The sequence below is a fragment of the Nycticebus coucang genome, chromosome 17 (genome assembly GCF_027406575.1).
Source record: "Nycticebus coucang isolate mNycCou1 chromosome 17, mNycCou1.pri, whole genome shotgun sequence".
NCBI lineage: Eukaryota > Metazoa > Chordata > Mammalia > Primates > Lorisidae > Nycticebus > Nycticebus coucang.
Genome location: NC_069796.1, coordinates 77587226 through 77614112, shown reverse-complemented (window position 1 = coordinate 77614112; position 26887 = coordinate 77587226). Strand labels below are relative to the sequence as shown.

Sequence of the window (26887 nt, the reverse complement as noted above, 5' to 3'; positions counted from 1 at the left end):
TTCATTTAAAACCATAGACTGAGCTACGCGTGGTGGCTCATACCAGCAATCCCAGAGTTTTCAGAGGCTGAAGTGGGAGGATCGCTTGGGCCCAGGTGATCAAGGCCAGTGTGGGCCACATAGCAAGACCCCATTTCTAAAAAATAATTAAAAATTAGCCTAGTCTGGTGGCACATGCCTATAGTCCCAGCTACTGGGGGTGCTGATGCAGGAAGATCCCTTGAACTAGGAGTTCAAGGTTGTTGTGAGTTATGATGATGCCACTGCACCCTCGCATGGGTGATAGAGTGAGACCCTATCTCAGAAAACTAAAAACCCATAGAATTTACAACACAAAGTGAAATCTTAATACAAACTATAGACTTTAGTTAATAACAATGTATCAGTATTGGCTCATCAGTTGCAACAAATACACCAGTGAGGGCAAAATGTTAATAACAGGGGCAATGAAGAGAAGGTGGTTAGCAGGTGTACAGAACGCTGCTCTGTACTTTCTGTTCATTTTTCTGTAAACTTAAACTGTTGTTTTTTTTTTAAAGGTCTATTACTGTAATAAAAAGAACCTGGCACATAGTAGGTGCCTAGTAAGTATTTGCTGATGACTGAAGGCATCAACTGGTCAGCCTCAATTAACAAAGGTTCACTCCATGCTCTGCACAGTGATGTAAAAATCCTAGATTCAGGCACAAGGCACAGACTCTCAAAAGGGTTACAAAACAGCAGAACAAAACACAAGGTCAGTGGTAACTAGGTCAATGGTAATTAAAACACAAGATCAGTGGTAAACACAATGTGAGTGGTAATTCATTCATTCTAAAGCTACTTACTGTAATGCCTATAGGGAGGCTGTGCTGTTGGTCACCTGCAGACAGTTCCCCCACGGCTCGGAGGCTTCAGGAAGGCCTGCAATGCATGAAGCAGGAGTGACCTCCAACCTTGAGGGGCGAGTCCTCAGTGGATAGAGCCTGGCCCGGCACGGCCACTCCTTGTTCATTATGTGCCTTCCCCATGTCACTTCCGCACTCACTCCGGGGGTCACCTCCCAAATAAATACCTTGCCCCAATTCCTTGTCTCCATGTCTCCCTCTGAGGGGACTCAAACCGAGACACAGTCCCTTGTAAAACACGGTATAGAGAAGGCACTCCGTAAGAGAAGGCATATCTATCACAAGTACTATAAACATGGCGGATGACAAGGATCATTATGACAAATAACAGAGGCCCAACAGCGGTGGTCTCTTGCCCACGTTTATTTTAGAGGGTAGATGGCAGAGAGGCACCATTCTAATCTGGGTCTGACTGCAATACCCATGAGGTCCTACGTATGCATACGCCGACCCACTCTGGGTTAAAATGCCTGCTGCAGATTCCTCGCCCCTGGGGAGATGGTAGTAGAGGTCAGGTGATAAGCATGGCTTGAGCAATCCTGGAGAGCTTCCTGGAAGAGGTGGCATTGGAGCCTGAATGGAAAAACAAAGATTGTGGAGTCAGGCTCAGATTTGTGGCTGGGTTCTGTAGCTCCAGGAAAGTCACTTTAACTGCCTGGGGCTCTAGTAAGCCCCTTGGAAAATGGGAATAATGGACCCACCTTACAAGGTTGTTATAAACACTAACTGTATTGGTTAAGAGAACAGGTTTTAGTCTGAGACAGCTCTGAGTTCTACTGCCAACTGACAAGTTTATTAAAGACTCTATATCTCGTAACCAAAATTCTTTCGTTTATAAAACAGAAATGTTCTCAGTTCACCAAATGGGATTGTAGTGACAATAAAATAAAATGGCAAATACAAATTATTTAGCACAGTGCATGAAATACAATGGATGCCGACTAAATATTTGGTATTTTTCATCAAGGTATTAGTACCAATAGAATAAATTGGTATAAACTATTCTGGATAACAATGTGGAAGATCAAAGTGACAAGGTACATACTTCTGGACTAGCAATGCTACATTTTTATCCTGGATATATCAAGATACATGTGTGAGAATGTTGATTGGAGAATTATGTGTACCTTGATTGGAGAATTATGTGTACCAGCAAAACCCCGGAAACCACTCCAGTGCCCATTGTGAGGGAATTTGTTCCATCGATTGCAACAGTACCTGCAAAGAAAAATCACTCAGATGTTAAAAGGAGAAATGCAGGAAAATGTTCAAGAGATATTACTAAGTAAAAAACAAGTGGTAGAAAAATTGTATTCATTAATCCACCTTTTTTTTTTTAAGGTGTACACATCTGCTTTGAAATATCCCAAAAGAGTCTCAAGAAATTATTAACAGTGATCATTCTAAAGAGGTGGTTCTCACAGTGGTGATTCCCCACCCCCCACCTCCCACTGCAGGGACATTTGGTAATGTCTAGAGACATTTTGGGCCACGGATGTGTTTGAACATCCTACAAGGCACAAACTGGCCCAACAATAATTATCTGGCTCAAAATGCCAACGGTGCAGAGGCTGAGAAACCTGAGGGGTTTGAGGGGGGCAAAAGCTCTCGATGTGAGAAAGAAGACATTTTTAATCATGTGCTTCTCTAGTGTTCAAAGGTTATTCATTAATAGCAACAAAAACAGAACCCGCCTGCCTGCTCTAACCTACGAGATAATGCGTGTAACCCCCGCGTCTGGTAAGTGCTCACAGATGCTCTTTTCCCATTTTATACGTTTTCCTATTTAATGTTCACACCACCCAAGGATATAGGCATTGCCATTTTACAGGTGAGGAAACAGAGGCTCAGAGAAAAGCAGCACGGTTCTCACAACTCCACAGTTTTGGTTCTGGCCCTGACCTGGGCACGGCTGTTGATCACTAATCTGTTTGGGGCAACTGTCCCCTTTCCCTTCCTTGGTCACTGGTTCTTCTGCTAAAGATCCAAGATCCCAGCTGCTTCTCAAAGCAAGGACACTTCTGAAAAACATACCCTGAGTTTGAATAGCCACACCTTGCTTGAGAAAGAAAGGCCAGAGTTACCCTGCTAAGGTAGGTTTTTTTCCCTACAGCACTGAACCTGAGTTTGCCGGGTTCCTGATAGACAGAACAACCAGTTAAAAGTTCCATGCAATATCTGGGACATATTTATAGTTAGTCTTCACAGCAGCCCTGTGACATCAGTCAGATCATGAGCTGCATTTTGCAGATGGGGAAACTCAGCTCACAGAGATGACGTGTGTGCCCCAGAGCACCCAGTGGGTAAGTGGCGTTTAGGCTTCTGGCTGCCCGTCTGGCAGAGGCCCCATCTGAAGCCCTACTGTGTATTTGTAAGTGTGGATCCTCTTTCCTAAAGAGATGATACACATCGCACGGGCTCCTGGGTCCAACTTAACTTGGGTGAAGCCCTGGCTGAAAGAGTGGCGCCTACCTGGTTTGGGAGGTAAGCAGCCGATGATGCTTCCTGAGCACCTGGTACCTGCCCAACCGTGAGCACGCTTACCGTCGCCCCAACATCCGGGAGGGCTCCCTGTGGGCACTGTCACAATGAGGACACCGAGGCTCAGAGTGTGGGGCAACTCCCCCAGTGCTGGGGAGTGGGGACAAACAGATTTTTGAACATGGGTTGAGTTTCCTCTGCTATGAAGACATGGCTAAGGACCCTGGTGCCTGGGGCTGGTGACAAAGGGAAAATTTGCTCCCCAAGGGTCCCTGCTAGTCTACATGTTGCAGGAAGGGGTTGACCCCTCAAGCAGAGCCCAGGTTCCAGCACTTGGGGCTTTTGGAAGCACAAAGGGAAGATTCAGAATTATGCTCAACTAAAAATATCACCAGACACCAATTTTATGCCAGGCGTGGTTGCTAAGAGACTCCACAAGCATCATCTCAGTTAATCCTCACAGCAGCCCTGTGACATCAGTCAGATCATGAGCTGCATTTTGCAGATGGGGAAACTCGGCTCGCGGAGATGACGTGTGTGCCCCAGAGCACCCAGTGGGTAAGTGGAGCAGCCATCGGAAGCCAGACTTTCTGAGTGGAGGGGGGCTGGGGAGACAGGAGAGAGGCAGCGCCCGGCTCCTGCAGGGGCAGGTGAGGGACTGTTGTATTAGCTTCCCATTTTGCTAAAAGTACTACAAAATCAGTGGCTTAACACAACACAAACATATCTCCTTACAGCTCTGAAAGTCAGAAGTCTGACCTCCCTGGGCTAAACCCAATGTGTCACCAGGGCTGCATCCCACTGGGGGTTTAGCAGCGAATCCATTCCCTGCCTTTTCCAGGTTCTGGAAGCCTCCTACACACCTTGGCTCATGGCCCTTTCCTCCATCTCCAATGCCAGCAGCATGTTACCTTCCAATCTCTCTCTGTCACTTTCTGTATCCCATTTTGGATGCTGGTAATTACAGTGGGCTCACCCAACTAGTGCAGGATAATCTCCCCATTGCAAGACCCTTAACTTCACATCATGAGGTCTCTGTGCTACGTAAAGCAACATAGTCACAGGTTTGGGGGATCAGGATATGGGTGTTCTGGCTGCCACAGCTGCCCTTGCCTTCAGCGGGCTTTGGCATCATCCTGGGGGTAAGGGGTGAAGTCACCAGGCTGCAGGTGGGGGTGGGGCTGGGGGTGGAGCAGAGCTGAGGAGTGAAGGTTGACCGTGCAAATGTGTGTAGCTGATGTGGAACCACAAAGGGGCTTGTGGGGTGGCCTCCCTGACATGTCAGGAGACCACACTGGGTACCACCATCTTCTGAAGGGTGGTTTCCATCTACCGAATGCCAGAGGCTACAGGGCTGGGCACAGCGCCCCTCAGAATGTCACCAGGTCTGCGTCACTGGGAGAGAGCAGGGACGAGTAGAGACAGGACCAACACAGTGACCTGGTGGTTCCCATCCAGTCGTGTTAGAATAGTGCGATTCTTTCACATAAGTCCCATTCGTGTGCGTTTATCCTGCAAATAGGCCCATTCATGTGTCAAATTACATGTACAAACTTAATTCCTGCAAGTTTCTTGGTAAATTAGAAACAACCTAACTGTCCATGGACAGATTATTTCTTGGTGGTACAGTTGTACAATGGGGTTCTAGGCCATCACCCAAAAGGTGAAGGTGTTCTTTATAAACCACCATGAAAAAAATCTCTCAGAATAAAATTTGAAATATTATATTTAGCACGCTGTAATGAGTGCAAAAATGGGCAAAGGGAAGAATATAGTAATATAGAGATATGCATATTATTTATAGATACATATTGCTTAGGTATCTGTATGCACAAAACATCACGGAACGAATATACAGAAACTGACAGCATTGGCTGCCTCCAAGGAGCAGTGGGTGCCTGAGAGACACCCACTCTCAGATGGGAGAGACATTAGTCATGACTGACTTTTTCACTTTTAAAATATTGAAACAGATCAGTGTGTTACCTATCAATACAGGAACACTTAAAACTTTGTTTTAAAAAATCCTTTAAAATCATATGCTCACTGAATATTCTATTGTCTAAGTTGGAAGAAACTTTAGTCATTTGCTCCAAGTTAACTCTGAGTGAGCATGAGCTCCTGTCTGTGGCCCTTTACTTGTCAGGGAATCTTGATACCCAAGACAATCGCTTCCCACCTACCAATCTCTCCTACCCAAGGCTCAGCCTGGCAGTTCCCCAGTATATCTTGCTGGGATTTCTCTGGACCTTTGCATGTAAAGGTCCTTCTTCTTACAGCCCTCCAACCACAATGGCCATGTTCTCTTCTTCCTCCTGAGCCCACGGCTAGACTGCATTTCCCAGGCTCCCTCGCAGCTAGGTGTGAACAAAAGACTGAGTTCTGTCTGGGGTGGTGATTCTGGCCTGTAATCCTAACACTCTGGGAGGCTGAAGTGGGTGCATCACTTAACCTCAGGAGCTCAGAGACCAGCCTGAGCAAGAGTGAGACCCCCCCAGCTCTACTAAAAATAGAAAAACTAGCTGGGATTGTGGTGGATGCTGAGGCAAGAAGATCATTTGAGCCTGAGAGTTTGAGGTTGCTATGAGCTATGATGCCACCACACTCTACCCCAGGTGACAGAGTGAGACTCTGTCTCAAAACAAAAAAAAAAAGACTAAGTTCTGGCCAAGGGAATGTGAGTGAATATGGCTATTGCTGTATTCAAGCTCAGCCTGTTAAAAATCTCCTGCACACAATCCTGCTATTTTTCCCCATCCACTCTCTGAAGAGAAGAAACTCCAAAAATCTAAAGGAAGGTCCAGGCAGAAGGAACCTGGGTCCTCACATGACTGTGTAGAGCAGAGACCCACCACTTTCCGTGGACCGTGACATGAGCAAGAAACAAACTCGTGTCAATGGTAAGCCACTAAGATTTAGGGTTGTGGCAGTAATTACCCTATCTTGACTAATATTCTGAAAAATTCTGATTCATCCTCAGGCATTAGCTTAAATGTTACTTTGTCCTTTGTGCTGGACTTCCTGGTTGCCTTAGTTGCATGAAAGTGAGACGGAATTTAGGTGGACGCAACTGTGGGGTGTGCCTGGGGTGGGGGGCTTGGCCTGGATTAGAGCCGGAGTAGGACAGGCAGGCATTCACTTCATAGGGCATGTGCTGTATTATCTCGGGGCCTATGGGCAGCTTCCTTGTAAATTTGAACCACATTTGCAAAAGAGGGATTTAGGTTTCCAAAAGGAAGACCATGAGTCCAGTAACCATAGCTGAACCATTCTACCAGCTTCCTCTCCTAAGGGAGAGACAACATATCTGGTGTGAGTATAGGAGCCATCCCTAATCTGCAAAAGTTGGCTTTTTTTAAGGCTTATTTTAGATTGATTGCTATAACTAATCAATCACTAAGTAACTTATTTGTTCACTTGACCTTTACTGAGCCCCTTCTCTGCAACAGGTTGTGGCATTGAGAGCCCAGAGAATAACACCCAGCTGTTACCCTTGTGAGACTGACAATCTAACAGGGGGGTGAGATAGAATTATAGCCCAATGTGCTGAGGGCGAGGCTCAACCGGGGTGTTTGAAAGGGGCCAGTGGAGGAGGACCTCAGAGGAGGAGTCCCAAACCTTACCTGAGTGGTCTGGTCCACACGGAAAGGAAGGGTAGGGATTCTCCTGGGGAAGAGAAAAGAGGGGACAGCATTTGGAAAGATGGAGTAATGAGGGGCATGGAACATCTGGGGAACTAACTTAACAACTCACAACCAATCTAAAAAGACTCTGTACTCCTTGACTTCCGGCTATACACATCAGCTGATCCTAAGAACTCTGGGAGGCGAGGAGGAATGTTCTGTTTTATAAATGCCGTGGACTGAATTGTGTCTCCCCCCACACTCCAAGTCATATGCTGAAGCCCTGGCACCTGATATGACTGTACAGATGGTGCCAAAAAATATATATACACACTTTAAAAAAGGGAAAACTGTATTAAAATTGTAATACTCAAGTCATATTTGGCTTCTGCGATCACAAGAGATACAAGGTACAATCTATAACGAATGTTATCGGTATATTGTGAGAATTACAATTTTAATACACAGATTGTATCGTGTATTTCGTGTATCTTATAACTGCAGAAGCCAAATGTGACTTGAATGTTATGATTTTAATGCAGTTTTTTTTTTTCCTTTCTTAAAATGTATGCATTTTTTTTTCTTTTGGCATCCTCTGTATTTGGAGACAGTTTTTAGGAGGTAACTGAGGTTCAATGAGGTCAGAAGGGTAGGGCTCTAATCAGTAGGAGTTGCGGCTTTAGAGGAAGAGGAAGATACATCTCTCTTTCTCTTTTCCTCCTCTCACGGCCCCCCACATGCGCACCAAGGAGAGGCCATGTGAGGACGCAGTGCGGAGGACGTCCCCTGCACGCCAGGAGGAGTCCTCACCAGAAGTCAAGCCCTGCTGGACTGGAACGTTGTCCTTCTCAGCCTCCAGAACTGGGAGATAATACATTTCTGTTGTTTAAGCCACTTAGCCTGCGGTATTTGTTATGGCAGCCTGAGCTAATATAATTCGCACTATTTTTATTTTCATTACCATCATAATCGTCTTACTGGTTTAGTAGATGTTTCTTGGCCACCTGGTCTTTCCCTTTGCCCAGGAGAAGCTGATGCCGGTGTCCGCCCTCAGTTCTTCCATGCCGCTGGGGTCCAGGGGATGCTGATTTCCTACGCAAAGCTCAAGCAGTGTGTCCAATTGGTCAAGAGCAATTGACCACCCCTGACGCAGCAATTGGGTCAGTCTCTTTTCCATCTCCTCCTGGTTCCTCCTCTTTTCGCAGCCTCTGCATATTGGAGACTCCTGTGCTCCGTCTCCGACCTCTGCACTCCTCCAGCTATAACCACTCCTCAGGTGATCACAGCCGGAGTCATGGATTTAAATTCCACCGGCATCAGAGTTTTTTGACCCTGGCTGCACAATGGAATTGCTTGGGGAGCTTTCAAAATTCTTACTGGCTGCCCATACCCAACCAGTTCTATCAGGCTCTGAGTGCTCAAGCATTCATAGTCTGTAAAGCTCCCATGTGAATCCCAGTCTTGGGGATCACTGCTGGAGACAGGGGCAGAAGACCTGGAGGTCCTGGGAACCTCGACGCAGTAGAGGCAGTGGATGTGAGGAGCTGGGGTGCGTTCTGGGTATGTTCTGAAGGTAGAGTGGGCAGGGTCTTCTGAAGGGTTGCAGAAGATGTGGGAGTAAGACAGGAGTCCAGGATAATGCCAAGATTTCGGCATGAGGGACTTGAAGGACAGGGAGGCTACTCACTAAGACGGAGGACCTTAAATAGAGCAGGTTTGGGAGGGGTCAGGGATCAACAGAAGCCAGGTTAAGGAGGAGATGATTATTACAACTGGTAGACGTCTAAAGAGAGACATGTAGTTGGAAGCCGACATTAAAATATGGATGTCAAGGGAGAGCTGTGAGTCAGAGCTGAGGATGTGGGAATCCTCAGCAGGCAGAGCCACAGCTCTCAGCCCTCTTTCTTTTTGAAAGAAAGAATATGTGTCTGGTCTTCACCCAACAGAGGCTGATTTAGGAATGGGTGTGTGACCCAGTTTAGGCTTATGAGATGCAAGGGAGATTGACTGGAGACTTCTAGAAGAGCCTCAGGAAGAGACGGTGTGGGTATGGAAGCTGTAATGCCATAGCCACCACTGCCTGGGGGTGAAAGGATGGGACAGAGGTCAAGGCCCTCACACCTGCAGAACAGAATTGAGTGAGGGGTAAAAGTAGGGATTCGGCCAGTCCCCAAGCTTGCCATTTCCTTGCTGTTGCAGCCTGTTGGAGAATTTTGGCTTTCTTATTTTGTTTTCATTTACTTTTTATTTTTAAGATTCTCTGGAAGGTAGTTATAGTGTTTTTAAAACAACTTAAAAGTGTTCAGGTATAACCCAACTTTCTCCTGGAATATGTGAAGCCTTCCTTTGTGAACTCAACGCCGAGTTTAGAACGCAGCTCCGGAAGCTAAGAAGTCAAGGAGCATGTCCCAGCTCTACTGTGAGCTTGTAAGAATGTTTCCCAAGCTGGGAAACATCAGTTTCCCATTTTTTGAAACCGAAATGAGTTCTTTTATGCCTTATCCCATTTCCCACTGCTCACAAATTAGGCAACTGGACTTCAATTACCAGGTGGATCCCCTGACCAAGGGAATGGAATAAACATGGTCCCCGCCCTTCCCCTCAGCATGCCATGCCTGCTGGTCTTAGACAAGAAGTAACTGAGGCCCCAGAAGCAGAAAAGGAAGTGGGGGGGGGGGGTGTCTCAACTCAACTCAACTGAGGAAGACACTGGAGGGTCCGGGAGGGAGGTTGGATGTGGTGACACATTTTACATAAGTCTGCCCACTCTCCTAACAGGCACCACTGAGCACCCCCTGTGGTGGGCCAGCCCTCAACAGGGCCGGGCTATGAGTGGCTGCTGCTGCTGAAAACATGTTCAGTACTTAGCGCGCCAGCACGTTATATGCATCATCTCATTCTGGGCTATCATTATGGTATATTTGGGGTTTAAGGAAATGAGACCCAGGGAGGGTAAGAAACATTCTCCAGGTGTCACAAAGTGGCACAGCTGAGATTTGAACCCATGTCCTCCATGCCTGACTCCCCAGCCATGCTTTTAACTACTTCCCAATAGCACCTGCACAGGCCTCTGACCCTGTCCACCCCGTGGTCACGGGCAGACACGTTCTCTGGGCATCTACTTGTGCTCAGCCCTATGTTGGGAGCTGAGGGCATAGCAGAGAATCAGATCCCCCAAAGCTCAAGAAGGAGCTTCCAGCTGTCCCAGTGGACTTGAGGAACCCACAGACTCTTGGCTCGGTACCAAGCATGGAGTCCTGCACATTCGGGGCCCATGATGAAGGGTTTGGAGCTGGCCCCGTAGCCAGTGCCCAGCTTTTTCCCCAGGGGCTGCTCTTCCTCTCTTGGAAACATTCCAGCTCACAGACAGCTGTGTCTGTAATCCAGGCCCTTCTCCTTCAGGGTGGAGCCGGCATGTGTCACCAGTCCCTGCTGTCACCAACTGGGACCTGAGTGGACAGCAGCCACAACCGACCTTAGCTGGGCCTCCACGTTCTGCAGACCATGTGTCTCTTTGTGTCTCTTTTCCCAGCCCAGGGCTGGGGGCTTCATGAAACCTGTGCTGCAGCACAGAGGGGTTAAGAGACTGGCCTGAGGTTGCTCAGCAGGTCCCTGGGCTGGATGGGTCTAGAATTCATCCTTTGTCCCCATTTTCTATCTATGATCCTTCAGGCTAGGTGGTCTCTTGCTAGGCAGAGTACATCCTTCCTTCTATTCCTGAACTTTCAACCCAGCCTGGGTATGAATAAAGAAATATGTTGTGAAGAGAGCAAGGATTATCTGGGCGCAGTGCAAAGAGCAAGATGTTTAGCTGCGTGCAGTGGCTCATGTCTGTAATCCTAGCACTCTGGAAGTCTGAGGCAGGTGGATCACTGAAGCAAAAGGATCTCTTGAGCCCAAGAATTTGAGGTTGCTGTGAGGTGTGATACCACGGCACTCTACCCAGGGCAACAGAGTGAGATTCTGTCTTAAAAAAAAAAAAAAAGGTAGCGCCTGTGGCTCAAAAGAGTAGGGCGCCAGCCCCATATACCAGAGGTGGCAGGTTCAAATCCAGCCCCGGCCAAAAACTGCAAAAAAAAAAAAAAAGAACAAGGTTTCCTTGGACCTATCTACATCTTTCTCTTATTAATGTTTAATCTTCCCTGTAAGCGTCTACCCATCCGCCTACTTGCTTGTTTCATATAGTCATTTAGTCATTCACCTAAAGAATTGCAAAGCAGCCACTCTACGGATTACCAGGAAGTAGAGGCCCTGTCTTCCACGAGTTCACAGCCTTGCCAAGGGGTCACAGTGTGGCTGGGGCGGAACGGATTGTTGGGAACGGGAACAGTTACAATAGTTACCATACAAGGTGACTGGATTATATCAAAAGCATAAGCGAATGACTGTTGAAATGCAGATCACAAAGTAACTAGCGGGAGAGTCAGGGGAGGCTTCACAGAGGAGGTAACGTGTGACCGGACCTGGGAGACCCAATAGTTGGCTACCCAGATTATGCAGGAGATTGATTTTCTAGGGAGAGGTCAAAAGCATGGCCACATGCACGATCCATTCAGGAAGGAAACGGGGATGAAACCAAGCTAAAGAAACTAATCACAGTGAGTACCCTTTGGAATAGTGTGTTTGAGGGTTTCCACTATACTCTTTACAACAAGCTCCCGAAGTGCCATTTTCCCCATTTTATAGATGGGGAATTTGAAGCTCAGAACAGGGAAGTCACATGCCAAAGGCCACGCAGCCCTGACACTTGTACTCACTCTTCCCTCTCAGGGCTGAAAAGTTAGGATGAGGACAATAATGCCAAGAAACTCCAGCTGGTCTCAGAATCTGCATGGAGGTCACCTGGACACCTGGTGGGCTGGTGGAAGACATTTTTGAGTTCTCTTCTAGGTTCCTTTCCTTGCCCTCACTGCCAGGACTGAAGTCCTAGGCCCAGGAGCCACCTCTGTAATTGCTCTCTCCATCCGTCCATGTCACACAGGCCCTGTCTCAGCAGATCCCAAGTTAAAGAGGGTCATAGGAAGAACAGACATTGGCACATTTCCACAGATGTCCCTGTGTGTGGAGATGGCACCTTGTCAACAAGAAGGGGGCTTCCACAGAGGCAGCGGAGCAGAGGGGCTGACGGGCACATTCTCCGAAAACAGGCGGCGGTCTAATTACAGGCCAGCTGCGTAATGAGAAGTGTGGGCTGGCTGGGGCGGCAGGGCGCGGAGGCAGGGTGGAGGCAGGCATCAGCATTTGGGCTGCAGGAGGGCCCCGGTGGGGCCACCAGCTCAGCGTCTAGCTGTCTCCAGACCACACACGTGTTAGAAGGGGGAGACAGACGGGGAAGAAAACCATGCTGAGCGCGGGCCATGCACTAGGGCTAAGGGGGCTTTTACCTCCCGCGCCTTGTGTTCCTCTACTGGCAGCCTAGAGAAACAGATGTAATCTGCTCGCTCTTAGGAGAAAACGGAGGCTTCTGGAAGTGAAGCAAATTGCTCAAAGTTCACACACCTAAGAATGGCGAGGCGAGGATTCCCACTCAGATCTGAGTGAATCTTAAAGCCTGTTTTCATGGGGGTGGGTGATGAGGGAGAGGTGAGTTTATTCTGGAGGTGAGAGAGATCACAGGAGGTGGTCTGCCGGGGGTGGGGTGGGGAGGGGCCGATATCTGTGCGGGGGGGGGGGGGGAAGCTGAGGCAGGTTTTTGCATGTGAAAGCACAGCGTCACATCAGAAATCTGAGTGGCTTAGGGACATCAGGAGTACATATTTGGGCTCTTGATTTTGCCTTTCCGTCTTTGCTGTCTCGCTGCTTTTCTCTGAGGTATAAATCCCTAGGGAACTGACCCACGCCTGGCCCTCTGCACCTCTCAGATCACCTCCCTCCAACAATCCTCAGAAAACCTCTCCCCCAGGTGTCTTCCTCCTGGGAATATCCAGCTGGCTCCTCCGGAAGAGAGCTGTGCTTTGTCACCTGGGCTTTAGGTCCTGTTTAGAAGAGATGACAGTGGCTTGGATACATCTGTGTGGACTGAGAAGCTCTGACTAACCTCCTTGAGCAACTGCAGGGCCCTTGTGGCATAGAAAAAGCTGCCACCATTTCAGGCTAAGCAGTCTAAGCCTCTCTCGGCGGCATCACCTGCTTCTGATTCACCAAGGGGCCTGCCCAGGGGACTGTGGGTGCAGCTGCCTCTTCTGCACTCCTGTCATGGCCTCCGCCCCAAGCCCTGGCTGGTGTCCTTGCAGCACATTCTGGGCGTGCTTTAGAACTCACAAGGAAGCTTCCTGTTTGCGAAGTGCCCACTCATAGGCAGATAGCACCTTACTGTGTCCAAAGCAAGTAAGCAAAATTTAGAACGTGACAGACTGAGTTTCAAATCCTGGCCTCGTCACTTATTAGCTATGGGAACTTGGGTGTTTGCTCTCACCACTGGGAGCCTCCCTGTCCTCCTTTGTAAACTGGTCACACCAGTGTGGACGCCCATCACTGTCCACATGCTGGATAAGACCTGGGGCTCTGGAACCAGACATCTTCCTCCAAACCGTGGCTCTGTTGATGGCAGCAGTGCCACCTTGGGTCCCTTATCTGGCCTTACTCAACCTCAGTTTCCTCATCTGTGAAATGGGGATAGTGATTCTATCTACTTCCACAACACTGTGGTGGAGACCCAATGAGATGATCCCAGTGCCACCTAAAGTGCTCAGACAGCTATGTCACGGCTGCCCTAAAGCACCTGCCCATGACCTGGAGCCACAAAGACCCTCAAGCTACTGACCTTTTACTCTTCCTTTAAAAACATAAGCCATTTAAATAGTTTTCTTTCGTCATCCATGGACAAAAAAAGATGTTGTCACATTAGCTCCCAAGCAGCTCTCTTTCCAAAATGGGAAATTTCCGGTGATAGTAGCTAAGGGCTGGGCTCTCTGCCAGTGTCTTAAAGGTACAGGAGTTGACTGACTAATGACTCTGCAAATGTCACCCAGCAGGTCTTCTCCCCTCAACTGCCAGCCTCCATTTCCACAGACAGGGCTCTTGCAAATGCACTGGCAGATCGGCTGTAGGGTGGGCACCACCCCCAGGGAAACAGGGTGGTATTGAGGGGCCAGGAGAACGTTGGTGTGAACAGAGACTGGGAAGGACCCTATGTGTTTCATTCTTAGCAACTCCGACAACATCTGATCAGCCCCGTGGCCACGCTTGCCTTGCTGGGGAGGCAGAAGCAGCTGGTGTTGCCATGGTAACTAGCCAGCATCAACTTCCAGCTCACCTCTGCATTTTCTATAACAACGGCAAAGCCTCTGAAAATGTGTTTGGAAAGTGAGAGCCGCCAGCAGAAAATTATGCCAGAGAACTGTGGGGAGCTGATAAGGAAGGGTGGTCCTATTTCCTACCTCCTTGGTTAACCAAGAATGTAGCAAAAAGGCACAGGACTAATCCAGATTCGGGCCCAGGAGAAAGAAACATTGGCAAAATTTACTTGTGTTAAGATAGAGAATTACAGGGATTACTGTTCCCATCACACACAAAGGCACCGAGCAGCTGTGATCTGTCAGGCTCTGGGTCAGATGCTGGAAGGAGAAGCTAAGGACACTGGAGGAAGGAAAGGTCCTGGTCATGTAAAGATGGATGTCCCTGGAACCCAGCTTGGAGAGGACCTCATGGAAGGGAGGTCTGCAGCAGATTTTAAAAGTTCAGATTTCCAGAAGGTTCGTTGAGTGCTGTTCACGGGGGCCTGTGCCTGGCAGCAGGAAGGAGGCTCCGTATTTGTCATCACAGCCATCTCAATGGCCCTCGTCTCTGTGCACAGTCAGCCACGTCATTAATCTTAACCTCTCTAGCAGCCACGTTAATAACAGAACAAACAGGTACAATTATTTTTAATAATATGTTTTATTTAATCTAATACATGCAAAACTAATCATTTCAACATGGAATCCATACGAAAATGAGTCATGTTTTATATCCTTTTGTTCTTCCTAAATCTCAAAAACCTCAGGTGTCTTTTATCTTCACAGCACATCTTGATGTAGACTTGCACATCCCTAGCAACACGCGGCTAGTGGCTGCCACACCGGGTGGAAGTGGAGATGTGGCTGTGCGATGATGCTTTGCCTCTGGCCCACCCATACATTTCAGAGGAATCCAACTCAGGACTGGGAAGGGATCTGAGCAGCAGGTGTGGTCCTGGTCAGCAGGGCTTCTCTACCTCTGTGGACTTTTGGAGCCGGATAATTCTTTGTTATGGGCAGCTGTGCATTGTTAGATGTTTACATCATCCTTGGTTCCTACCCACTAGATGCCATTAGCATCCCCCAAACTGTGACATCCAAAAATGTCTCTAGACGTTGTCAAGCTGTCCCTTCTCCCCTACTCCCCCCATGTGAGATCACCCTGCTAGGGTCAGACAAAGAGAAAGGAGAGGGGTTGTTAGGGTAGGAGTGATATTGACTCACGTAACAAAATGGTGGGAAACGTAGGGATGAGATTGGGCCTCATGGGCAAGTGCAATCTGCTATGAGAAAATTACCAGAACATTCTCTCTTTATTGCTTGCTGTTGCTTCTCTAGCCTCCTCAGCCTCATTCTATGCTGAGGCTGGAACCAGGGCTCTAACAGGCTCTGAGCTCACATGTCTAGGGTACGCCACAGTAAGGGGCTCCTGCCTCCTTCCCATTAGTATTCATTTTAAAACTTTCAGGGAAGGGCTCTGATTGGTCCTCTCTGGGTCACATGGTCACTCCTGGACCAAAGGGAGGGGCAGGATCCCTGGAACATGGAGTAGGAGCAGAAGAAGCCGTTCACCCAAAGAAGCGGTGAAGGGCTGGGAAGGTAAAGCGAAGGACATCTCCTTCTTGGCAGCAGATCCAGGACTCAGGCGTGGAGGGAGGATCATATGGGCTGGGGCGTTAGACTCACTTTCCTCCTCAGAGCACACAAGTGCAGTAGGTGAGCTTGAAGCCCAGGATGAGACTGATTTCAGGTCTGCTCACGTAGCTTTAAACTTTTGGATGGCAGCAATCTCCTTTTCTTTTCGTTTGGTATTCTCCTTAGCATGCAGCAGGGCACTGGGGAGTGCATAGATGTGATGGTTAATTTTATGCATCTACTTGGAGGGTGTTTTGGATGAGGTGAACATTTCACTCAGTGAACTTTGAGTAAAGCAGATTGCCCTCCGCATGGTGGGTGGGCCTCATCCATCAGTTGAAGACCTAAATGGACCAGAAAGACCAGCCCCTGAGCAAGATGGAATCCTCCAGCAGACTGTCCTCAGAAGTCACCAGCACCATCAGCTCTTCTGGGCCTCCAGCCTGCCCTGCAGATTTTAGATTTGCTCCATAATCACCTGAACTGATTCCTTAAAGTACATCTCTGTATGTAAGCACATCCCGTTGGTCTGTTTCTCTGCAGAACCCCCATTAATACAATGGATTTTCATTAGCTACCTCTTGAATAAGTAGGAGAAAAATGGATTTATGTTTTCTGTGAGAGTCGGGGAGAAATGCAGTATTTAAGGAAAGTAAGTGGCAAGTCCAAAATTCCATTTGGTGAGGATCCTCCTTGCTATAAAACGTTGGAGATGTTAGAATGTTGACACTAGAGGGAGAGGCGGCTTTAAGTCAAACCCCAGTGGAGGCAGGAGGTGGGCCAGCCTGGGTGCTCTGTTACCCTCACAGCAATACTAACTGGGACCAGCCGGAACTGGCTGCACTGGGGGAGCAAGAGGGGGAAGCAGGACCAGCCAGGTAAGGAGCTGGAGCTGGGCTGCAGCCCTGGGGAATGTGAACAGGAGCAGCCACAGAGGGGGAAGAATCTGATGAGCAGTGATAAATTCTTTTTTTTTTGTTTTTTGAGCAGTGATAAATTCTTAATGGGCTCACGCTTGATTATACTTAGTCACTGGGCCCCTGGTGGGGGTGGTGGAGGGGAATGGGCCAATTACACTGAAGAACATGGAACCTGAAATAAAGGGGAGCGGATACTAAGGGGAGCCCTGAGAGAAGAGCAGAGGCTGCTACACACACCTGGGGCTCCAGCCCTGGAGAGCGGAAAATGAGAAGCCACAGAGGCGAGGGAGAGAGGCTTGACCCCAACCTCACCCACCAAGGAGCAGAGGCTTGGTTTTGAGGACCCCCTCTCTGCTCAGGGGCCGTGAGGTGCAGTGAACCGAGGCTGAGCTCCTTCACATTGGCTGATGACTTCACTTCTTTAAGCTGAAGCATTTTGTCTGTAAACTGTGGGTAGTGATCGCCTCCCCAGAGTTACTGTAGAGGTCAGCAGCTGAGATTATAATTGCTAAGCATGAGGCACTTCATCGGCTGGCCTGCCAGTGCTGTCTGCTCTTAGCGCAGGTCTCGTCCTGACCCATGTACTGGGAGGAGCACCCTGGCCCTTCCTGCTCTCAGTTCTGGGGCACTCCTCGGGAGCTGAGTGTTTTTCTTAACACTTCTTATTTGTTCTCTACTCCTCTGCCATCTGGGGTGGCTGGTATTATTATCCCAACTTGGCGTGTGAGGAAGCCGAGACTCAAAGCCTCAGCCAAAGGTGCAGAGCTGGTCAGTGCAGCCACTGAGTTTCAAATCCAAGCTGCTGGACCCAACAGGCTGCCTGGCTCTGCTCAGCCACCCCATGAGGTTCTGCCAGTCTGAGCTCCTCAAGGGCAGTGATGGGCTGATTCAGACTCTAGCACTTTGTCAGACACAGTGGTCATGACAAAAGCTCTGCAGGGAATTCAGATGGTGCATAGAGGCAGGGCAGGAACAGGTCTCTCCTCTCTGCCTTCAATGGGTCTTCGTCTCACAGCAGGGTCATGCAGGCGTTATGTACAAAATAACAATATGCAGAGTGACTTGCTAGACAGAGAGTGCTACAGGGGTCAGGGGACAGGGCACAGGCTCCAGAGACAGCTGCTGGGGTCTGAATGTTGAACCCACCACTACCTAACTTAGGGGACTTTGAGCAAATTGCCTCACCTCTGTGTGCTCAGTTACCTCCTACAGAAAACAAACAATGGGCCAGGCACGGTGCCCCACACCTATAACCCTAGCACTTTGGGAGGCTGGAGGATTGCTTGAGGTTAGGAGTTTGAGACCAGCCTGGGCAATAGTAAGTGATCATTTTTACAAAAAGCGAAAAATTAATTAGCCGGGTGTGGTGGTATGTGTCGGAGCTACTCAGGAGGCTGAGGCAGGAGGATTGCTTGAGCTCAGGAGTTCAAGGTTGCAGTGCAATTTGATGATGTCTGGGTGACACACTGAGACCCTGTCTCAAAACAAAACCATAAAGAGAGAGAGAGATAATAAAAATATTAACAACACAGGGTTGTGCAGATTAAGCGGGATAATATAGGTAAAATTGGGTATTTGTAAACACTGAATGAATGGGACTCATTTTGAGATGAAGCTGGGAGGACTAAAGGGAAGACAACAGCCATCACTTACCAGGCACGGAGGTGATCTGCCTCTTCTCTGCATTCCTTCCAGTGCCCTTCATGAAGTGGCTAGAGGCACAGTGATTATCCCACCTGACTGACAGACAGGGAAGATAAGGGATGAGAGAGGAAGGGAGGCCCCGAGGTCGCCCAGCTGCCTGACAGAGCCTCGGATTGCTAAACCCTCAGCACCTTTGGGAATGTTGAAGGGGAGCACAGACCTGCTGGTCAGGCCAGGCCAGATCATGAGGCCTCAACAGCAAAGGAGGAGAACAGGGGCAGAAACTGCTGTGATCTGACCCTGGGAAGAGAGTCCTAGAAATGCGCAGTCACTCAGTGCCACGCTTATCTCCATTTCAGAGGTGAGGAAGAAACTGGAGGCTCAGCCAAGTGAAGGGCCCCACCCCAGAGCACCCAGGTGTGGGCGCTGAGCAAGGAGCAGAGCCTGCTCTGCCTTTGAACTCATGGAATGTGAGGTCCTGCCTCTGCCCAGGGCACCCTGGAGCAGGAGGAATGGCAGGTGGATGGGGCCTGGGCAGGGAGGACCCTGTCTCTGTCTCACAGGTGTCTAGAGAAAGTGCCCAGAGGATGTAGGGGACCAGGATGCCACTAAGTGCATTTCTGAATCCCGCATAGATTGTGACAAGTGTTAGCTCCCTCCCAAGGATGGAAGAGGTCACTGGGCAGAGCCGGGACACTATGCTTCCAGGTCCGTGACGAGCTCCCTGTCAGTTCTAACCACGCCGTCTGCTCTGTCAGCCCACTGCAAGGCCAGTTCCTACAGGAGGGAACCCTGTCTCTGTATGCCTGGGAACTCATCCCGCTGGCATGGAGTGTTTGAACTCACATCCTATCCTCTACCCCACACCCACCATGCCCTCACATCCTCATACCCTTTGTTTTTCCTCAAAGAACATGGTTTACCTGTTGGACCAGTGCCTATCTCCACCACTATGCAAGAACGTGGGCCGCCTGATGAGAGACAGGCTGCTTTGCACCTGGCTGGCAGTGCCTGGTGGAGCTCCGGGCACATGGGAGGCACTCCATGAGCACTTACTGAATAAATGCACAGCAGGCACTCAATGTGGGTTCCTAAAATCGGTGATGGAGCAGGCACTGTTGCTGGGCAGTTCCACGTGTTGCTACTGCATTTAAACCTCATGAGCAGCTTTTGAGGGAAGAATAAACTATCCTTTACAGATCAGTTGAGAGGAGAGGAGCAACTTGCCCAGGGTCACACATCCAGTTGGTGACATAATTGGGATGCAAGCCCGGTTCTACCTGACTTCAAGCCTGTGCCCGTTCCACTGCTCCCAGCCACCTCTGAGACAAAGGGGAGGTCAGGAGAACAGAATGCTCACCCCCCCAGAGGGATACAGGGCCCCATTTCCTGGGTAGGGATAGCTCACAAAATTCATGATCTGGTCCCCCGAGAAAAAGGACCAACCAGGTTGACTTAAAGTAAATGCCCACCTCAATGACTACCTCAAAGCTGTGGATGAGGAAACTGGTCACATTTGGGAAGGCCTGCTTATAACCCTGCTGCTTTCAGTTTTACAGAGGCTCAGAGAGGTGAAGTGACACGCCAAGGTTCTCCTGGGAGAGTTAGATGCAGATTTGATCTCAGCTCTGCCAGCTGCCAAAGCCTGTGTTTTTCTCAAGCTGTTTCTCTTTCTGTTGCATGCATACACTGGCAGGTCCCAGAGTGAAATTGCAGAGCCATCCCATACACATGTGGTCTAATCCCGTTCCCACAGGACCATGCTCTCACATCCCTGGCAGCTGATTTCAACTTTAGTGTGAATCTTCTCAGCGATTACCAAGTTTTAATAAGAGCCTCTAGAAACTGAAACACCCTGTGGATTCAATCATACTAACTTCTGAGGAAAAGTCCGCCATTTGGACCCAAAGACTGTGTACAATTGATAACATGATCCTGTCCTCCAGCACCACTTCCCTGTCCTGGGAATTGCTCTGCCCCCACTCCATCCACTGCCTCCAGCTGAAGAGGCCACATCTTATATGGCCCCTGCTCTGCAACCACTGTTGATTGGTCCAAACTGAGCCAATCATGGTACCTCCTCTTTCAAGCACAGTTTTCAATCCAGACCAATCAAACACCTTCTGTGATATTGGGATAAAGTAAGAAATATATATATTTGGTCTTCCTCCTTCACTTCCTGGCATGGAGCACCTTATACTCTTATAATTTCCCAGGTAAAGGAGTGATAGGAGCATCTTTTGTTATAATATTGGTTTTAGTCCTTAGTTCCAGACACAAGAGCTTCTAAGACCTCTAGAATCTCCAGAGCAACAAGGCTACAAGCAGTTCCTGAGTTACAAATATCTGATTGACATACAACTCATAAACAGAGGTTATTGGTAAATATAACTGCTCTAACTTAAATACAAATTCAACTTAAGAACAAACCTATAGAACCTGTCTTGTTTGTGATCCAGGGACTGCCTGGGGGCTAGGGTCTATGAACAGCTGCAAGTGGGAGGTAGGACTGGAGTCTTGGAACTTTTGATCTGAATTTCTGAGCTCTGGGGAGGGAAAAGGGGCTGGAGAATGAGTGCTTCACCAATGGCAAATGATTTAATCAATCATGCCTATGTAATGAAACGTCCGTAGAACCCCTAAATGGTGGGGTTCAGAGAGCTTTCGGGTTGGCGAACACATGGAGGTGCTGGCAGAGTGGTGCACCTAGAGAGGGCAAGGCCTGGAGGAAGGGGCACAGAGCCTCCACAACCTTCAAATCCTCTCAAGAAGGCATCGCCTTCTGTAATCACTCCCTTGACTTGTGAAACCAAGCATCCTTTGGCCACTTGGTCCCTGCAGCATCTACCTGGAACACTGTATGTAGGTGCCCCAGGAGCATAGAGGCAGTCCAGAGCCATGGCCAAGGTGCAAGCTCTGGAATCAGGCTGGTTGAGCATGGATCCCTGTTACCTACTGTGTGTGATATTGGTGTGAGCAAGAATAAAATCTTAAGCCCCTTGCTGACTGAATGAACCCCCTTTTGACCAAGGGGACCCCAGAAAAACTTAAAAACTGAGTTCCCAGCTATGACAGACACACTTCATTATACCCCCTTCCTTGCTATCAGCCATCAGGATTTCCTCCTAAGGGATAAACAGAAACCAATTTCCTGTTCTAGACAAACATTCTTTTCTGATAAGAGACCACCAGCCATGGAATCTGCAAAACCTGCACAGAGAGGGTTTTTATGTCCGTGCTTCACCTTTTGACATAGAGGGCTGCCACTTTCTGATCATGAAACCCAAAGGGGCGTAAAGCTCGCTTACGCAGGTGTGCGCTTCTCCTTTCATAAATATTCATGACTCCTCCTATAGTTTGTTAAATGTATATATTTGGCCATCCCACTCAGTATAAATTCCTGTTCCCATTGTCCCTGCCTGGAAGCATGTGTTCCTGACTTCTGGAAAGGGCTGTGCTTTCCAGCCTGTTGGAATGGCCACCCACAGACTACAATTCTTTGTGTGAAATAAAGTTCTCCTTTCCGAATTTGTGAGCCTCACCATTTCCCTCAGTTAACATTAGACAAATCACTCAACTTCTCTGTGCTTCACTTTCCTCTTCTGAAAACAAGAAGGATCACAACGTCTTCTTTCCGTAAAGCTGTGAAAACTACAAGAGATAATACACTAGAAGGTGCCCAATATTACTAATAGTTAGGTGCTGTTAGTAATTGCAAAGATAGTAAACTTTCTTTGCTACAGAAATTGTCAAGGACAGGAGGCATTTATACTGCTATTCTCACATGAGGCAGTGAAGGGTGGGAGGGGGCATCCTCTGTGGACACACTGGTGCCACAGGTGCTTTTCCAGGGGATTCCATGGATATGCAGACCACACAGGGGCCAGCCTCACTTTATCCCTAGAATCCCCTGTGAAGGCTTTACCCCTATCCCCTTCCCTAGCTCAAGCTTCACCCAGCTGGGCCTGGCATGGCAAAACTCAAGAGTCCCTGGCCAAGCCCAGAGCCTGCTGTTTCCCTCTGAAATCTACTCACAGAGACGCCCCTCCTGCCTAGTCTGCTCTGCCTCTCCAGGACCCAGGGAATGTGTGTGCACCAGCACACACTGCCTCCTGCGTGCTCACTCACAAACCCACGCCTGTTCACCCCCTCACAGTCACACTCCTATTTATAGACACAAATTCACACCTTCAAAGAATATATTTGTACTCTTAAATCCAGGCCTCACACTTCCACACATACGTACCCACAGACACTCTCTCGCATTGCACACACAGGCACAGGATTGTCTGTCCAAGCCCATCTCTCTCCCTCTCCCTCTCTCTCACATACACACAGAGACTCTCCCTAGCCCCCAGCTTGTTTGTCCCCATTAGCACTTGTCAGCACTAAAATACTGAGAGGTTACCTTTTTTTAAAAAAAAAAAAAATCTTGTCCAGGCTGGGCGTGGTGGTTCATGCCTATAATCCTAGCACTCTTGGAGGCTAAGGCTGGTGGATTGCCTGAGCTCACAGGTTTGAGACCAGCCTGAGCAAGAGCAAGAGCCCATCTCTAAAAATAGCCAGGTATTCTGAGAGCGCCTGTGATCCCAGATACTCGAGAGGCTAAAGCAAGAGAATCACTTGAGCCCAAGAGCTTGAAGTTGCTGTGAGCTATGATGCCATAGCACTCTACCGAGGGTGACAAAATAAGACTCTGTCTCAATAAAAAATAAAATAAAATAAATCTTGTGCATGGTGTTTTTCTTTTCCCCTCCCTTTAGAATAAGCCACCTAAAGGCAGGGCTTTTCTTTTTCTGTTTTGTTCACTGCTTAATTTCCAATATGACAGTGCCTAGCTCATAGTAGGCAGTCAAAAAACGTGATTTTACAAATGTCTCATTTCATACTCTGGGAAGTACCATGAAGCAGGTGGGTTGTGGAGCCTCATCTTGCAGACAGAGAGCAGAGGCTCAGAGATGGTAAGCTATGCACCCACAGGCACACAGCTACCACACCACAGCTGGGTACTTCTGCTCCAGAACTTGAATCCCAGGTGCTTGTCTGCAAAATTAAGTGCAAAGCCACGTTCTCTCACATACCATCTGGCTCAGAGATGGTGTGATTTCACAGCTAACACATGGCAGGGTGAAGTACCTGATTTGATTCCCGCAACCCAAGACATCTTGTCCTCTTAGCAAGGAAAGGTGAGGCTTGAGAAGGTGACTACCCGGCCTGAGGACCCATACCTGAGTAGTGATAGAGCCAACGTTACGCACTTAAGTGTCCCCAAGGCCCTGGGTGCCACAGTGGCCCGGACTTCCTAAAGACTTCTGCATCCAGAAACAGGTTTCTTTTGCTCCCACAGAGAATTAGCAGCCTCTGCTACCTTTGTTTCTCCTTCTCTCACTCAACTAGGATCAAGGCACACCTTCCTAGCAGGTGTCAAGAGTGCCACTGGCCACTTGGGCTACAGGCCATCCCTGGTCCTGGGAGCTTGCATTCCAGCAGAGGAACAAACGTGTGGTCAGTGGGCTGACAGCAGAAGGGATCTTAAGAGCATGTGGATGGGGCCCCTCCGTGTGCGGGGAGGGCTTCCCCAAGGAGGAGTTGATGCCTGTTCTAAGACCAAGACTCATAGGAATAAATTAAGTGATGGGGGGGAGGGTGTCTCTGCACTCAGACCCAGAGGTCAGCAAGCCAGGCCACTGGGAGAACTCACCCCACCTGCCAATCTGCCCTGGGGACCCAACCCTGCACAGTCAGCACTGGGCTCCTTCCAGCATCACCCGAAGGCTGGCTGCTGCCCGGCTTCTCAGGAACCTTCCGGCTTCCCCGCTGCCTGGCCCGCCTCCTGCATCTCCAGGGAAGCAGGATTCATTCTAGTCCTGATTTATTAGCCTTGTGCTGGAGTCATCCCAGATGCTGTGGCTGGTCTCATTTACTGACCCGCCTGAGGGCCGAGGAAGGAAATTCATTAGGGCCGCAGAGCCTATGGCCAGCCCCATCTGTCTGGGCATCTGCCTCCCTTCCCTCCCCTCCTATCCTCTCCTGCAAAGAGGGAGGCTCTGTGCCTGAGTCCCTGCTCAGGATCACCACAGCAATGACACCACTGGGCCACTGGGTCCCAAGCAGGGAGGTAAGCCACTCCCACCAGGGACCTCCAGCCTCCAGCATCTCCTGAGACTCTCCCAGGCTCCCTACCCTGACCCAGGAAACAGGCATCTTCCCCTGGAGATTTGGAGGCCTACCTCCCAGGTGCACCAGGCCTGCCTGTTTTTATGCAAAAGGTATCTTCCGGAGCAAGTTGTATGGAAATCAGATGTTCTGAACCAGACTGCTATCTTTAAAGCAGAAGGCCAGAGGGACCTTCTGAAGCATTTTTACTCCAAGCAAGATGATGTTCAGGAGTGTGGGAATCTAGGCTTTTTATTTTCATATGTATTAAGGATACAAAATATGTACACATTTATAACTAGCATACCTAACCCTTGAGAACATAAAATATAATTACTCTGAATAAAGCTAACATAGGTATTTACATTTTTAAAAGTAGATCTGTTTAAAGAAAAAATGTGAAGTAAATAACAGTTACAGAAGGTATATAGAGTTTGGCAAAAAGACTAGAGTTTAGGACACATTACTTTAAAAGAATAAGTCAGTGAACATGCTGTCAAGGTTAAACTTTTCTGGAAGTGAAGCAAGCCTTGATGAAGGCGGCCCATTTCGTGGAGGAAAGTTGCAGCCCCAAGCACCTCACCAAGAGTGCACCTGCTCCCCTCAGCCTACAAGAGAGAAACTACCAGAGCTAGACTGTTCTCAGTGACCCTTGAGGTCTAAACAAACATGGCCTCAGGCTTCGGTAAATGTTTAGCCTTAGCGACTGTCTGGCAGAGGCCTGAGGCCCTCTGTCCCTGACAGCTGGCGCCATGAGGGCAGGTGGACAGGCTGTGGGAGCAGAGAGGGGGAGCCTGGGTGGGCTTCTCTCTTCTTCTGACTTAAGGAGGTGCCGAGACCCTCTGAGGCCCAAAGGAACAAATAAAGATCAGGGTCTGCAGCTTCTATGTTGGTGATACCCTAATAGTCAAACGTGGATAATGGAGACGTATACACTCACAATCCTGCAAGACACATCATAACACAGCACATATTCACGTGTGCACACACATACGCACAGCTCCCGGTCCCCTACGTCCACTTGGACACGCAGCATTAACATAATCAGACATAGATGCACATGCAGGCGTATTTGCCTGAATAGCCAAACAATAGGCAAACAGAGAGAGAAAAACACCAGTGTACAAAGGCAGACCTACACGCAAAGACACAGAGACACAGTCACACTTACACGCTCATCGACAGGCCCGCTGTGGTAGCTGAGGCCAACACACACACAGAGGATGCAAACAAATTCTTCCAGGTGTAGTAAAGAACAGCCCAGCTTTGGCTCGGGAATGGCAATAACAGGGCGGCCTCGCCATGTGTTCGCCTAGCTGCTGCCAGCTTCCCAGCCGCAGAGGATGCCCGGGGAGCTGGGCCTGAGCCAGGCACCTAGCTGCAGGGAAGAAGACACCCCTGCTCCCTTTGTCAGCTCTCCCTGACCCAGCCCTGCGAGGAGCTCGGAGGCTGGAGGAGTCACAGGGCGGCCTTCCTACTGGCCCCGAGGCATGTAGGCAGGACCAAGATTACACTCAGGCTATCCCCAGCCCACCACGTCTTTGGCACCTGATTTGTGTCACACACCCTGTCTGCCTCTGCAGGCTGGAGCCACATGATCATTCGGCATTGAAGAGTCAAGCAGACCCAAGTTCAAGGGTTGTCTTTGCCACACCATAGCTGTGAACCTTAAGCCTCACTGAGCCTCAGGTTGCTCACCCGTAATGTGGGCGTAATGATGATACCTTGCTCCGAGAACAGAGTGAAGATTACATTAGGCAAAACAGACAGAGAGCACTCAGCACAGCTCCCACACGGAGTGAGCACACCACAAACCGGGCGTTCCAGCCTGGATACTATTGACATCCCGAGCTGGATAATTCTTTGTTATGAGGGACCATCTTGTACATCCCAGGATATTAGCAGCTTCCCTGTCCCATACCTACAAGTTGTCAATAGCACTCCCCGTCCAAGTTGAGGCAACAAAAAGTGTCTCTACACATTGCCAAATACCCCGTGGGGAGCAAAATCTCCCACCATTGGGAATCCCTGCTATGTACACTGACTTCTACTGTTGTAGTTGTCATCATTATTGGTGGTAAGTTGGCTACGAGACACTCAGAACAAAAAGAGACCCCAAGAATGGAAGGAGACTTTGCAGTCACGTCCCTCCTCTGTGGCCTCCTTCCCCTCCCCTTCTCTGCCTTCACTGCTAAAGCCAGTGCACAGGGTTAGGCCTGGCCTGCTGAGCACCTGGAGGGAAGACAGTCCAGGCACTTGCCAGTATAACCCTGGGAGTGGGGCTGGAAGTGCTTCCAAAGGATGGGTAGTCTGGTCAGGAGCAA

The 26887-nt window shown here is 49.0% G+C and overlaps 2 long non-coding RNA genes across 2 annotated transcripts; one reads left to right on the top strand and one right to left on the bottom strand.

Moving 5' to 3' along the window:
- Nucleotides 1-1242: 1242 nt before the first annotated feature.
- LOC128568994 (uncharacterized) lies at nucleotides 1243-8651 on the bottom strand. Its single transcript, XR_008375256.1, has 3 exons — nucleotides 7970-8651; nucleotides 2015-2105; nucleotides 1243-1460 (listed from the first exon to the last, which is right to left on the bottom strand). It is a non-coding gene; the product is annotated as an uncharacterized LOC128568994 (long non-coding RNA).
- On the top strand, nucleotides 2724-7873 carry LOC128568995 (uncharacterized). The gene is made up of 3 exons (XR_008375257.1): nucleotides 2724-2980; nucleotides 3874-3926; nucleotides 7741-7873. It is a non-coding gene; the product is annotated as an uncharacterized LOC128568995 (long non-coding RNA).
- Nucleotides 8652-26887: the final 18236 nt, after the last annotated feature.